General features: G+C 39.4%; 1 protein-coding gene across 2 annotated transcripts in view; it reads right to left on the bottom strand.

Annotated features, from left to right (window-relative positions):
* Window positions 1–13,594, bottom strand: part of ncalda (neurocalcin delta a) — a 94,326-nt gene that overhangs the window by 30,864 nt on the left and 49,868 nt on the right. The window contains exon 1 of one of the 2 annotated variants that reach the window (XM_031322636.2): window positions 10,751–11,053. The exons of the other annotated variant lie outside the window; for it this stretch is intronic. The gene's annotated coding sequence lies outside the window, so the exon portion shown is untranslated. Of the gene's footprint in view, window positions 1–10,750; window positions 11,054–13,594 lie in introns of those variants that run through there. 2 annotated transcript variants of the gene reach the window in all.

Raw genomic sequence — 13,594 nt, 5'->3', positions numbered from 1 at the left:
CTATAGGAGCAGCTGGAGAATGTATGGTTGTTACAGAATAAGGGCAAGGTATATCATGTCTAACAGTGTATGCATTATGAGAGACAGAGTAGTAAGACAGTAAGAACGGTGAAAAAAAGAGAAAAGGGAATGACAAAAATTTGACTCGGGCAGCGCTTGAGATGGCTCTGATTGAAGAATGCCCCTGGGGATGCAACAAAGCTCGCTCTGCTTCCTGTGGTCAAAAAAATAAATATAGAAACAGGATAGAACATCACAGAAAATAACAAGTTCCATCACAGTGGAGGTCAGGGGTCAGGATGAACCCAGGAAACTAGGAAGTGTTGAACAGTAAAAATGTTTTGGAGTGTTAGGATGACTCAATATATATAGACTGGTAGGCAGTTTGAATCATTTTCTGTGTTGTACAAAGGAAAGTCAGAATATGCAACTGATTAATGTAAATATAATTAGGTTTAGAATAAGAATAGAATTAGATTAGCTTAATTCCATACAACTGTAATTCGATCTATAGCCAAGTCTGTACACTTCTTGTCTCACAGAAACAATCAAACAACGCTAAAGCCAATAGAGAAGTAGTTTTGGCCAATCAGCTTTTTCTGCCAGAGCCTCCCACGATTGGAACACCACCTTACCACAACACATAAGAAACTGTGTCAACTACCAGTCCTTCTCAATAACATTAGGAGCCTGGTTTATTAGAAACCAAACTTGTGAACACTAGAACAGTAAGGTGTTGTTTGTTGTCTTAATTGTCATTATTATGCTTAGTGTAGTCTATAGCGATGAGGTTTCATTTCCGGGATTGGAACTTGTTTTGGTTGAACATGTACGTTCAAAAGTAGTTTTAGTTGTGCGAGAGAAAACTCAGATTGGACAGATAGTCTAGCTAGCTGTCTGGATTTACCCTGCAGAGATCTGAGGAGGAGTTAACCATAGTCATCATGAATCCACCGGAGTTTAAAATGCCAACACAAAGAAAGAGGAAGGTAAAGGACATCCGGCCGAAAAGAAGGACATACGGCTGAATTTCCGGCAGCACCGGAGCAATCCCGGAAATGGAACGTTGTGGATATAGACTACTGTGTAGATAACTAATCTAAGAGTATGAAAGCATTTTTAAACTGAAGTTCTACCACAGCATTTGCCACGTGTGCAACAGATATTCAAAACCAGAGAAGCACTTATCTGTGTGGGCTTAAAATATCTCTATCTGTGTGAACAGCTGCCACAACATACAAGCATACAATATCCCCTCTCTATGTTAGCATATTAATTTCTGACGGGTCACAATAAATGCACAGCTTCAGAAAGCAATTTCCGGGGCGGCCTCTAACTCACCCAGTAAGAGTGTTCGCCCCATGTTGGCTGAGTCCTGCAGCGGGTTTGAATCTGACCTGCTGCCCTGTGCTGCGTGTCATCCCCCATCTCTCTCCCCATTTCCTATCTATCCACTGTCACTACATAATAAAAGGGAAAAGCCCCGAAAAAATAATCTTAAAAAAAAAAGAAAGCAATTTCCATGCAGATATTGCATTTGAGTCATTTCTTAGTGACAATTTAGTGATAGCACTCTCCTCCTTTTGCCTCACACACCCCGTAAGGCATGCACCTTGACTGACCAAAATCTGTGCAGGCACCGAGGAATAAGAAGTAGTATCTGTGATCTATCCACTCCTAGCTGCCACACTGTCATTTGCAATACTTCCTTTCGGAAATAATTCACATGCTATATTGTGAATAATTCAAGAGCTTCCATATTGGCTGAGAGCTACTTCTGTGCTCCATGTGAATAGTAGAAAGAACAGCTACTTTCAAAATAATGTCATCAGCAGTTGGACATTTTCAAGTATCAAATCAGAATTCTTATGAAACACATTTCATCATTCCCGGTGTCTTCTCTGTACTGACCCAAAAGCATTATTTAATGCCAAAGCATGCTATTTTTGCTCAACTATTAATTTTCTATTAGTTATTCCCAAAAGTGATCCAATTTGATGTTGAAATAAGTTAGGAGTGAATAATTAAACTATTAAAGCCCTAATCTATGATGAGTGTTCTGTGTCCAGCGCCAAATGCTCCTTCATAAAGTCTTCATGGTCTACACCTGGACAGTGATCGTCGACTGGGCTTGGACAAGCACCAAACACATCCAGGCCCAGTGAGTACACATACTAAATGGTTTTGCAAAAGGATTCTTTATACAATGCAACGTCATCTCGCAACAGACTGTGCTGACAATATAGGCAAGTGCTTAATTTCTACTGCTTACCTTAAAATTGTTAAGACCCAGGATTACATGATTCATTGTAAAATCCTTCCTCATATTATCATAAATCACTGCACAGTGTTTTAATAAGCCTTTACACTAGAGCTGGGTGATATGGAGAAAATCAAATATCACGATATGTTCTGACCAAATACATCGATGTTGATATTGCGGCGATATTGTGGGGTTGACTACTGGTGCTTTCACAAAATATTTACACAGTGAGATTTGACAAGTAATAATCAGTAATATATAATGGATATAATGACTAGGGTGGGTAAAGGCAAATACAGCTACAACAGTCTGGTAAGTTCAGAAAATGACATCACTTTACTGTACTGCAGCCTTTAAAAAACAGAAAAAGACTTGTCATATTATGATATCCAAATTTTAAGACGATATCTAGTCTCATATATGGATATTTTTATGAAAAATTATTTATTACCCAGCCCTACTTCAAACTCATGGATAGCAGCCACTTGCAGCTTCGAACACAGAGCTGGCTGTTTTCAGTCAAAATGCCCACTAAGCAGCCTTTGATAAATGTTCTTTCACTAAACATTATTAAGCATAATGTTGTTTTTGACAAATAGATCTAAAGTACGCATTTTAAATCAAATTTGGAAAAGAATAATGTGGTTGTGGCTAAATATCTGTATACCACTACATTAGATGATCCAAAGTACTGTAATGGCTGACAATGAAATCAGATGTGGTTGGCTTCCTGCTTCCTGTCAAACATTTAAAGAATCATGTTAATGTTCTCTCATTTCCGAAACACATTACTACAACCACTGAAATATCTTGAATACTGTGGTATCATATTTCACTAACAAACAGCAGCAGAGACACAGCAACAAATAAAGTTGCAACACATAGCTGAATTTCTACTTTGTTTAAAGGAATGGATATCCAGCTTCCTTTTATCTGTGTAGCCAGGTAAAAAAGTAGTATTAAAAGTATTAAAATCACTAAGATATTGACTATCATGCCGATCTATCTAATTTTTATTGTCCAACAACATTATCACAAGTGAGTGAACCGCAATTATAAAGTGTCTAACTAAAATAAAAAACAAAAAGCTAATAAAGTAAACTTTGTTACGTTGTTGTAACAATCTTGATGATCCTTTGATTCACAAACTGTGAGTAGTGACGTGTGGTTTTCTGACTCAAAAAAACTCCTTTGTGTAAAGACAGAAAAATTCTCAGTGATGGCAGCTTTTTTTGCAGTACAAAGTACCACCAACAAGTACACTCTAGAAAGCAACAGCTTACTGAAAAAAGAACTCCTCCTTTTGTCTCTTGTGTCCAGCATGACATGACAACGTGTGTGAATTCCTTTCTGTGGGTAAAAATAGAACATCTGTTTCCCATAGTTCCCCTACACCGATGCTATGGGAGCTTATAGGCCAAGGCTATACTTTAGGTCAGAGCAATCTCTAAAAGTATTCTGCACCTCATTGGGGATGGTTTTCAGTTGAATGACCTATGACCGCTTTCTAAAGAAGCCTATTAGAGAATGACAAGAGTGCGGCTGACCAGCTGTCCCTCGAAACCACCACTTGCATGTGTCTGTCTGCAAGCTCTCACTCCGCTTGTAAGTCACAGAGATGAATGCTTTCACAGGGGGTGAAGAGTGACATCATTTATGTCGTGCTGCTCTGGGTAACGCTTGTTTAAAGTTATTGCTATTTTATGGTATATTCTATCATAGGGCTGCACGATATGAGAAACATATCTTATTGCAATTATTTTGACTGATATTGTGAGTGATATATATGATTCAAGATGATGAGTTTTGTATCATTAATCCCCTTTTTTATTGACAAATATTAAAATAAAATACTGATTATATTGTGATTTTTGCAAGGATCTGTACCAAACAAAGACTTTTTTCCTTACGTCTGTAGGATTGGATTTGTAGGCCGGGACGTCTCTGCAGCACCACAATACTTCATTCAGAATGGTTTGACACATATTTTGCCTTTGATAAATATTAGTGGGAGTGACATAGATATAAAACATATATATCTATGGGGAGTGAGGTGGAGACTGCAAGATCAAAGAGTGGTCAGCGTAAACTGCTTCTTTGTGTTTTATCCCATGTCTCCATTGCTGTGTTTGCTGGATGGATGACATGGTGAAGGCGGGAAAAGTCATGTTTTCCTTTACAGCAATTAGGATTGGGCATCGAGAATCGGTTCCAACTTGGAATTTGGTTTAGAATCCGATCATCATTTAACGCGTAAGTTTCGGTTTCCGTAGCGGCCACCGTACTTCCAGGCGCTTGTTGTGTTGCAGCCACGGAGCACAGGAAGCTGCGCTCTAAAGTGTGGCTTCATTTTATTTTGAAAAAGCCCGGTAAAACTGTAAATCACCATTGAACTCAAAGAATCTGAATTGAGAATCGATGAGAACCGGAATCGAAAGAAAGAATCGGTAATGGAATAAGAATTGTTAAAATCAAAACGATGCCCAACGCTAACAGCAACGGAAGACAACTTTGTCTGACGACTGTATTACACGTCCATCTAGTGTGGTGGTACTATGACAGTCAATGAGTAACTATTATCTAGAACTACCACAACACCTCGGCAGAGAAATGTCAGTTTCCCCTTCTTTTAGTTCTGACCTTTAAAGGGATGCAGTAGTGAAATATGTCACAGTCATCTAAGCACAGTAACCACGGTGACCGACCTTTCCACACTTGAGTCTAATGTGTGTTTTAAAACCTGCTCCTTCAGCAGAGTTGGGAAGTTACACTGCACAAACACATTTTGAGATTTGAGTGTAACATAATCAGTAACACACTATTTAACAGAGTGTCCATTGCCATTGTTGAATATACATATATTCATGCAAAACTACACAGGAGATCTCACACAGTTCTCAAACCCAGTGTGTCAAGTACCTTTTGCCTAACTGTGACATCCAATTCACTTCAGTGAAGTTTGTGTTTCCCATTTGAGAGCAGGAGCTCAAACATAAATGGCACTCTCTTTGAGTGTGTTTATGTGAACAAGCCCACATTTTAAAACATTTTCCATTTCAAATTAAATCCATATGCTACACAACTGTAAATGATACTAGAAAACTTAATTACCACTCCATTAAATAAAGTCTGGAGTTTTTGGCACTGTATATTGTTTTGTTTGTTTTGATGAGTATGTCGTGTCCTACCAACACATACTGGCCAGCTGCAGAATGAATGGAGAACAACCAAAACTTATAATAAGAGCCAATTGCTGAGACCATCACACACACACACACACACACACACACACACACACAAAGGAGTTTCCTACAGCCTATAATCACTTACCACTATCACTACACTTACCAGTGTAGATGGAATGTCAGTAGTTCAATTTTGACATATCAAATTGATAACCACCCTAAACAATCAGAAAAAAGACAAAGCCCTACGCTGCTTGATACCGTCTCCTGGTTTGCTCCAGCACCTAGAGCAGCTATTATTGAACACCTGATAAAAGAGTGAGAGGAATCCAGGCAGGGAACACATCTAACTGTTGTTTTAAAACACTAAAACATAGTAGTGTGGATGTAGCCCTAAACTCTTTCTATTTCTCTCCATTTCTGTCTCTGTCTCCGGCTCAGGTCATAAATCAACAGTTACATAAACCGCTTTCAAGTTAGTTTCCACCAGTGTTATATGAGACTCCCTTAAGTACAAAACAGGATGTTATAGAAGCCTGGTTCATACAGTTCAGCTATGTGTAGCAGAATTAAACTTGTTTTCTTCAGGATCTTTTTTCTTAAACGGATGTGGGCAAAATACATCACGTCACCTTTTCCATGACATAACTATCTTAGATTAATTTTGACTTTGATTTAGAACTTAATGCAACAATGGATTTCCATCTGTTCCACAAAGAAACACACTTTACACTCACCTGGACACGCAGAAAACCCTGCATTCATATGTTTAGAACAGACACACACTTAGTGTTATTCATGCAAGTAACTGGCACCCTGCTTTCACCCACCTGCAAACACACAGATACATGCTGCATGCTGACAAACTTACACAAGTATACCCTGATCTAGTATGTGCAGAGTTCTGACAAGTTAACTGTAGAGCAGACAAAAGACACTGGCAGCACTGGAACTAATCACCTTTAACAAATGACAATGCATTACATTGTTTTTCTGTAAAATTGTACTCTCTGCTCTTTTATACTTTCGGATTTCTTGGGTTGTGACTAGGGGTGTAAGAAAAAATCGATACACTTGAGTATCACAATATTTTATATCGATTTTCAAAAGCGCAATATTGTTATTGCAATAATATTTTTTTTTTAGTTTATGCGCAAAAATATTCATGTAAGACAGTGGTTCACGTTTATGTTGTGTTTAAACCCCCTACTGTCTAAAATCCCAATATACTGCCTTACGCACAGTATGGAAATATATTGCAATATACTGAATTGTGACCCATGTATCGTGATACGTATTGTAACGCCAAATTCTTGCCAATACACAGCCCTAGTTGTGATGGTATTGATGTTGGTCTCACCACAGTGATAGGACAGTGCAGCCCAGGACGTTTTATAATTTTACCTTTATCTGATACTGACTGTACAGACAGGAAATGAGGGGAGAGAGGGAGAGGGAGAGAGAGAGAGAGAGAGAGAGAGAGAGAGAGAGAGAGAGAGAGAGAGAGAGAGAGAGAGAGAGAGGGGAATGTAATGTCACTGGCAGGAAGAGAATCGGTCATGTTGTGGTTAGAACTGTAACAATTCCCAATTTTGCTGTATGATTGTCTCAGAAATAATTGCGATTAACAATATATTATTATTATTTTTTTTTGCCCTCAACTTTTTTCAGCGTATATTTAACATCACTAACAATGAATTGATCAGTAGACAATTTTCATAACATGAAGTGTGTACTGGGTCTGGATTTACTTGCAGTTTGGTCCGGAGCTTGAGAAGTGCTGCTGTATAGGGTTAAGTGCCAACAACTTACAAAGGAAATAATAAAAATATATAGTCCGACCAATAATCACTTATATAATTACAATTTGGCATATCTAAAACAAGATCAACAAGTACCAGTCATACGCCTTAAGACCTTAGCTAATGTTAGCAAATAATTGCAGTTAAACAAAATAAAATATTAATAAAAATATTGACAATTAGACAATTATGTAATAATTGTTACAGGCCTGGTTGTGGTTATTTAGTTAGTGTCTTAACCATTAAGTCCGACACACCACCATTCTTAATCACATCATTTGTTTTTAAAACAACCCTACACACTGAATGACATTGAAATTGAGTCCAAAATGCATTTGATTTGGGGGTAAAACAATAAAAGTTTTGTCTTTATTTTGTAATGTGTGCCAAACACCTGCACCCTTGCTGACTGTGTTGCTTAGATACTGACGTTTGCCTAACTTAGTCTCATTTTTTATGTAGCAAGATGTAAGCAGTTGCTAACATTGACATTAAGGGAGCTGTACCTGCTTCACAATTATAGACTAACTGATAGTTTGTGTTGTGTTGGCTTTTAGTTGCAGGACGGATGAGAAAACTGATGAGTTTGATGCCGTAATGTTGCCTAGTTGTTATGAGTAGGGCTGGGTAATAGTTTAAAAAAAAAATTACAACATTACACATTACGACACAAATCTTTTTATTTCTTTTCAGCTCCTACTATGCCTCATCTCTGTGTTTAACGTAGTTTTTCCTGTATGCCTCTACGACATGTAACGTTAGACAGCCAATCACAAACATTGTTAGATCTTGGCAGAAGCATGCTGCGTGCTCATTGGCTCACTGAAATCTCTAATGAGATTTACTCCTTGAAATTGGGTATTAAATGATGAGGCAATACTTTAGAGGCAATTTGGTCGGTGTCTAAAAAGTATTGAATTCAGTACACAGCCCTGGTTACGAGGACAATAATGAGCTCAACCCTGCAGATTACCGTATCAATCCCAGCCCTATGGAATACAGAGGTGTAAAACCAATAAAGTGATAAAACCCCAAAGAGAAAAGCTGGAAAAAAGCCAGACCTGTGCCTGGTGTGTGTTCTGCGTAAATGAAATCCACTGAACAAAATGAGCAAATACCATGGAAACCATCTCAGTCATGCCATTACCTCTGTTCTAATATGAGTACATGAATGTGTGTGTGTTGAGTTAGTGTGAAATGAAAGAGTCGGTTTCAAGTATCAAATAAAATTTTCCAGTAACTTGTTAATTGCTTATATCCAAAATCACTGTGCGTGTAAGCGTGTATCTTTTTCTACGTTGTTCTAAGTATAAAGATAATTTCACACACATAACAATTCCTCTGAATAACAGTCGGTTCATTCATCGCCTTTTGACATAAAATAAAAATGTCATCGTGTCAATACAGCACCAAGATAACAGCTAAGATGCCATCAGTGATCATCTGGCTGCCACACCACCATAGCTGTTTTAATACTAAGCATTTACCAATACAAGATTATGATAGTCTGAAAAATGTGTACTAATTTACAGTTGTATTATATTTAGCCACCTCCTGTAGGATGGTAAAAATCTTGCTGGAAAACATTCAACAGCACACACACACACACACACACACACACACACACACACACACACACACACACACACACACGCACACACACACACGCACACGCGTCAAGAGAATAATCCACTGCTGCAGGATGTCAGATAAAGCTACTGGCTGTATGCTAGAGGTTTGTGTGTGTGTGTGTGTGTTTGTCAGTGGCTCTTTCTGCATGGTAACTGCTGCCAACATATCCAGCTCATAAACACATTAGATGTGACATTAGATAACAGTATGCTTGGAAGTATTATTTTGTTAGACGGACATGAAGACAGACCTTTTCTGTCTCTAAACTCAAAATGGCTCCTCGTGGTATTCATGCAGCTCATTTCACAACAGTAAGACACTTGTGAATGATGTGCCCTTAGGCTTACAGGACTGCAGGAACTGCTTTACACGGACAATTTACACTGAAGGAAGACTAATAGCTTGCACAAACTAGTGAATGTCAAAATTCATGTTACTTTTAGTCTGCTTCTGAAATCTTTTCTGGGATTCTCAGTAAAAGAAAAATATCCAGATTTTACATTTAGATCATTTAAAGCAGGAGTATTCCCCATTTGCAAGAGTTTAAAAAAAATAAGTGCAGGATCAACACTATTGAATTACTCCCTAAAGTATATTGTATATCTGCCTTTATGTAACCTAATGCTATTCACTGATAAAAAATGTGTATTCAAATAGGCCATGTAAGGTATTATGTCACAGCAACCTCCAAACCAAACCGTAAATCCAATCTAATCAGCACAGCAAATGCAAATCTGTGTTCTAATCGGAGCATTTAATTGGATGGAGTCAGTAGATATCTGCAACTAGAATACTTTAGACAGTGACCTGTTACATGCCCTTGGCTTGTCTCCACTTTGTTAAGTTGGAGGAGGGAGGCACTGCTGAGGAGGGAATGAGAGGAAGAGATAAAGTCTCACAGCAGAGGAGTTCTAGAGAACTAGAGAGAGAAGAAGGAGGAGGAGGAGGAGAGAGCCTGGAGTATTGTAGGGAGATCCAAACCACTTGTTATGCACATTTCCCTTTCTTTCCACTCGATCTGGGCTAAATTGGGCTGGCATGCTATTGTTTGAGGCACACAGGGAGGTGTGTGTGTGTGTGTGTGTGTGTGTGTGTGTGTGTGTCACACACACACACACACACACACACAAAGACAATTCTTAAAAAAAAAAAAAAAAAAACCTTTTGAAAAATGTCCTCATCTCACACCATTACTGGATTTCTTTAGAAAAACAGAATATCACAGCTAACCTTGAGACTGTGTAAGAGTTACATTTTTGCAGCGCATACCTCTGAGGCTTTCCCATCCCCTCTGAGGGGGGCAGGTGGCAGCTGCCTCCCCCCCGCCTCTGGCTCTCTGGCAGACAGAGCCAGCAGCTCCAGCCCACACTACTGCCTCTAACATTAGCAACGCTTTGAGAGGAAAAGCCATGTGGAGCTGCCCATCACTTTCAACTACACAACACATAACACACTCATCCACCGTAACGATCACGCTCGCATTCTCTCTCTCTTCTATCAGACACTCACTTCCTGCAGAGGGTTTGAAAACAGATGTGGTGCTGAGAAAGAAAAGCAACTTATCTTCGAGATCACACCCTGATCAGGGCTTTCCCTTGAAAACCTCAAACACACACTACATTACTTAAGTTTTGCCAAATGATTAAAGGGGGACAAAAAGAGTTTCCCGAAGCACACAGAGCCTCATTCCCTCTCTGTCAGGAATTCATCTAAAAGACAACTTCCCTTCTGCACAAGTATGTGACTCAAACTCATGAGGTCAAAGCTCTCCTTCATCCAGCTTTAATTTACTGCACACCCCTCTCAGCGCAACCACTAGCTGCTAAAGCACACAATACACACACAAAGAGAAAACACAGGAAGCTTACCTCACTTTGTATCAACGTACAAGCCGTTCAGCAGTCCATCACCCAGCACTTTCTCTCAAGACTAAGTTTGTGGAAGCAGCAGTGGCAGCAGAGGCAACAGGCGAGAATAAAGAAGAGCACCAGAAAGAAACAAAGATGAGAGCAAGAGAGAGAGGGGGAACAACAGAGGGGGGGGGGGAGGAGGAGAAGAAGACAGACTTAGCGACTGAGACGGAGTGACTGAAAGACTACCAGAGACTCCTAGTGTGAGCAGGAGGTTTGTTAAAAGCCCACAAACTAACTCGCCCCTCTGCTCGCCTGCCTCTCCAGCTTGACGTCAGCACGGTCACATGACCTCACTCTGGTGTGGAGGGGAAATGAAAGGGGAGGGGAGACACACAGAGAGAGACAGAGGGAGAGAAAGAAAGAGAGACGGAGAAGCCTGTGTTGCCGTGGTAACAGGCACACTGCACCGCAATGATTTCAATAGGTCATCTGACATACGCAAGCACACAGATTCTTACATACAGAGAAGCTGGTAAAAGACAGACTCAGAGCTGCAGATGGACTAATCTAGAAAAGGTGAACCGAGTGAAGGAGCAACAGAGAGAGAAGGAGAAATACAATTAGAAACTGATACAAAGTGGTTCAAATTTCCTATGTTTTTTCCCCCCAGTTCACAGAAACAAATGCAATTAAAAAAGGAATGCGCACCATACAAACTTCACTTTTGAACTTGTGCTTTGACTCCTTTACCAAAATAAGCAACATGTTCTGCTCTTGTTTGTTTTTACTACAATTTATGACCTTTTTGAATGGCAATGATGTATAGAAAGGGGCAATTTAAATTTTATTTTAAGGGTCTTTTCAGTTTACATATATTAAGGTTTTTCAAAAGAAAACAACATTCCATATATTTGTTATGCTTTGGTTCTAAAGAGCTTATGTTATCAGAACATAACTTTAGTTATTAGAAAAGGATCTTCTATCTATGTTGTCACTCTGATGTGCCCAAGAATAGTTCATTCCTTCAGGACTCCAGTGATTTGTTCAAAACATGACTAATAAAATGTCTTTTTATTTCTTAATAAATAATTTCTGTATGGAGAAGAAATGACTAATAAACTAAATAACCTTCATTACTTCAGGGAAGTGGGGAATACAGTAGCTCCAGTTTCAATTGCGTTTTTATTTCATTTGTATAATACTTTAGACAAGCTTAAGCACACCACACTCTGATTAACAGCCAATAAACAACAATAACAAGACAATGGTGCAAATCAACAGTGGGGATGTGGCTATGATTACAACATCATGTCTCATTAGCAGAGTAGAGACATATTGTTTTACTGTCAAAGTTAATGATGCACATCAGCCTGGACTCTTTCAGGTAGCAGTGTTTGGCAGAAAGATGTCACAACCCTCTGTCTTCACACAATAACAGACTGCTCCTCAACTAGACTTGAGGCTGCAAGACTCTGATGTGAGCACAACATACAATATGTAATTTTCTCCCGCTAGGGGTCTCTTAATTGAAACCATGGATGTAAACACAAACTTTTGATGATGTTGTGAAGCTGCGTGGGATCATGGCAGTTGCTGTCTTCATTGTTAACCACCATTGTCAATTAAAATGTCTCTGGACCAGAGACGTCTGTTGGCCCCTATGGCGGCTTGATTTTGGCTAGACGCGGGCACCTGTGGTCTGTTCCCCGACTGAACATTAAACTGTTGGTTATTGCCGTAGCATTGTTAGCACCAGGCACTGGCTGGGTTCGGGTTGCTGTAGTCGCTGACTAAGGGGCTAACTGTAGCTGTGTCCCCGGGACTGTTGTCGGCTATCATTCTGACTGAAGTCTCTTAGTGCCGGGGAGAAAGGGCAGATGGACCTGATGCGTTAGCTGGCTAGCATTAGATGAATCAACTACACATACAGCTGATGTTACATGGCCAATTTAATCGTGGGTTAGTCTAGCGCTGTTAACCGTGGAAAACATACTAAAAATAACTTTATGTACATTGTTGAATGTTGTTGTAGCCTATAACGTTACCGTACAGTTTAGCCTCCAAGCATTAGCCCCTTGTCAACATAGCACATCGTAGAAAGCTGGATGGATATTGAAATATCATACAATTAGGTCTCTACTGTATTACTGTGTTGCAAAGTGGCATGTACATAGAAAACATTATGCTGTGTGGCAGAAAGAAATGATGTATTACTGTTACTGAGTATAATTCTTTGACACTGTATGATTTCCAATTACTCTCAAAGTATCATCTGGTGTTTCCTGTGTTTTGCCAGATGTCATGCTGCGGTCCAGGCAACCCGTAACCTGTGTTTTCACAACCTTCTACCTGTGAACGTGCCCTGGAACGGCAGTCAAACCCGTAACTTACTACCCGTGAACTCGTACCAGACCGTACAGTTTTTGACGTCACACACCCATAAACAACAATGGCGACCCCTGTTGATGCTGTACAGATGCCTGTGAATAATGGTGAGAAATAGAAATAAATAGACATAAATAGGCAACATAAAGTAATTCCGCACATTGTAATCAAAATAATACACATATGATTGTGTACTATTACAGGTTATGTTTATTAAATGAAGCCCAAAATATGTCGCAGACTAGAAATCGCTAGCATCAGCTAGCGCTAGCTAACATCAACGTTAGGTAGCCACTAGCTAACGCTAGCTAGAAGGGTTTGTGGTGACTTTGCCTGGAACGCTACCAAGTCGTGAGTCGTGACTTGAAGTCGTAACTTACAGGGTAAAAATTGTGTCTGGAACGCAGCATTAGAGCAACTAGAATAGTCAAAGGTTATATGCCATATTTATATATATATATTTATACGCCATGG

Source organism: Sander lucioperca, chromosome 10 (genome assembly GCF_008315115.2).
Source record: "Sander lucioperca isolate FBNREF2018 chromosome 10, SLUC_FBN_1.2, whole genome shotgun sequence".
Lineage (NCBI taxonomy): Eukaryota > Metazoa > Chordata > Actinopteri > Perciformes > Percidae > Sander > Sander lucioperca.
Note: the sequence above shows the minus strand (reverse complement) of the source record. Positions and strands in the feature narration are given on the sequence as shown.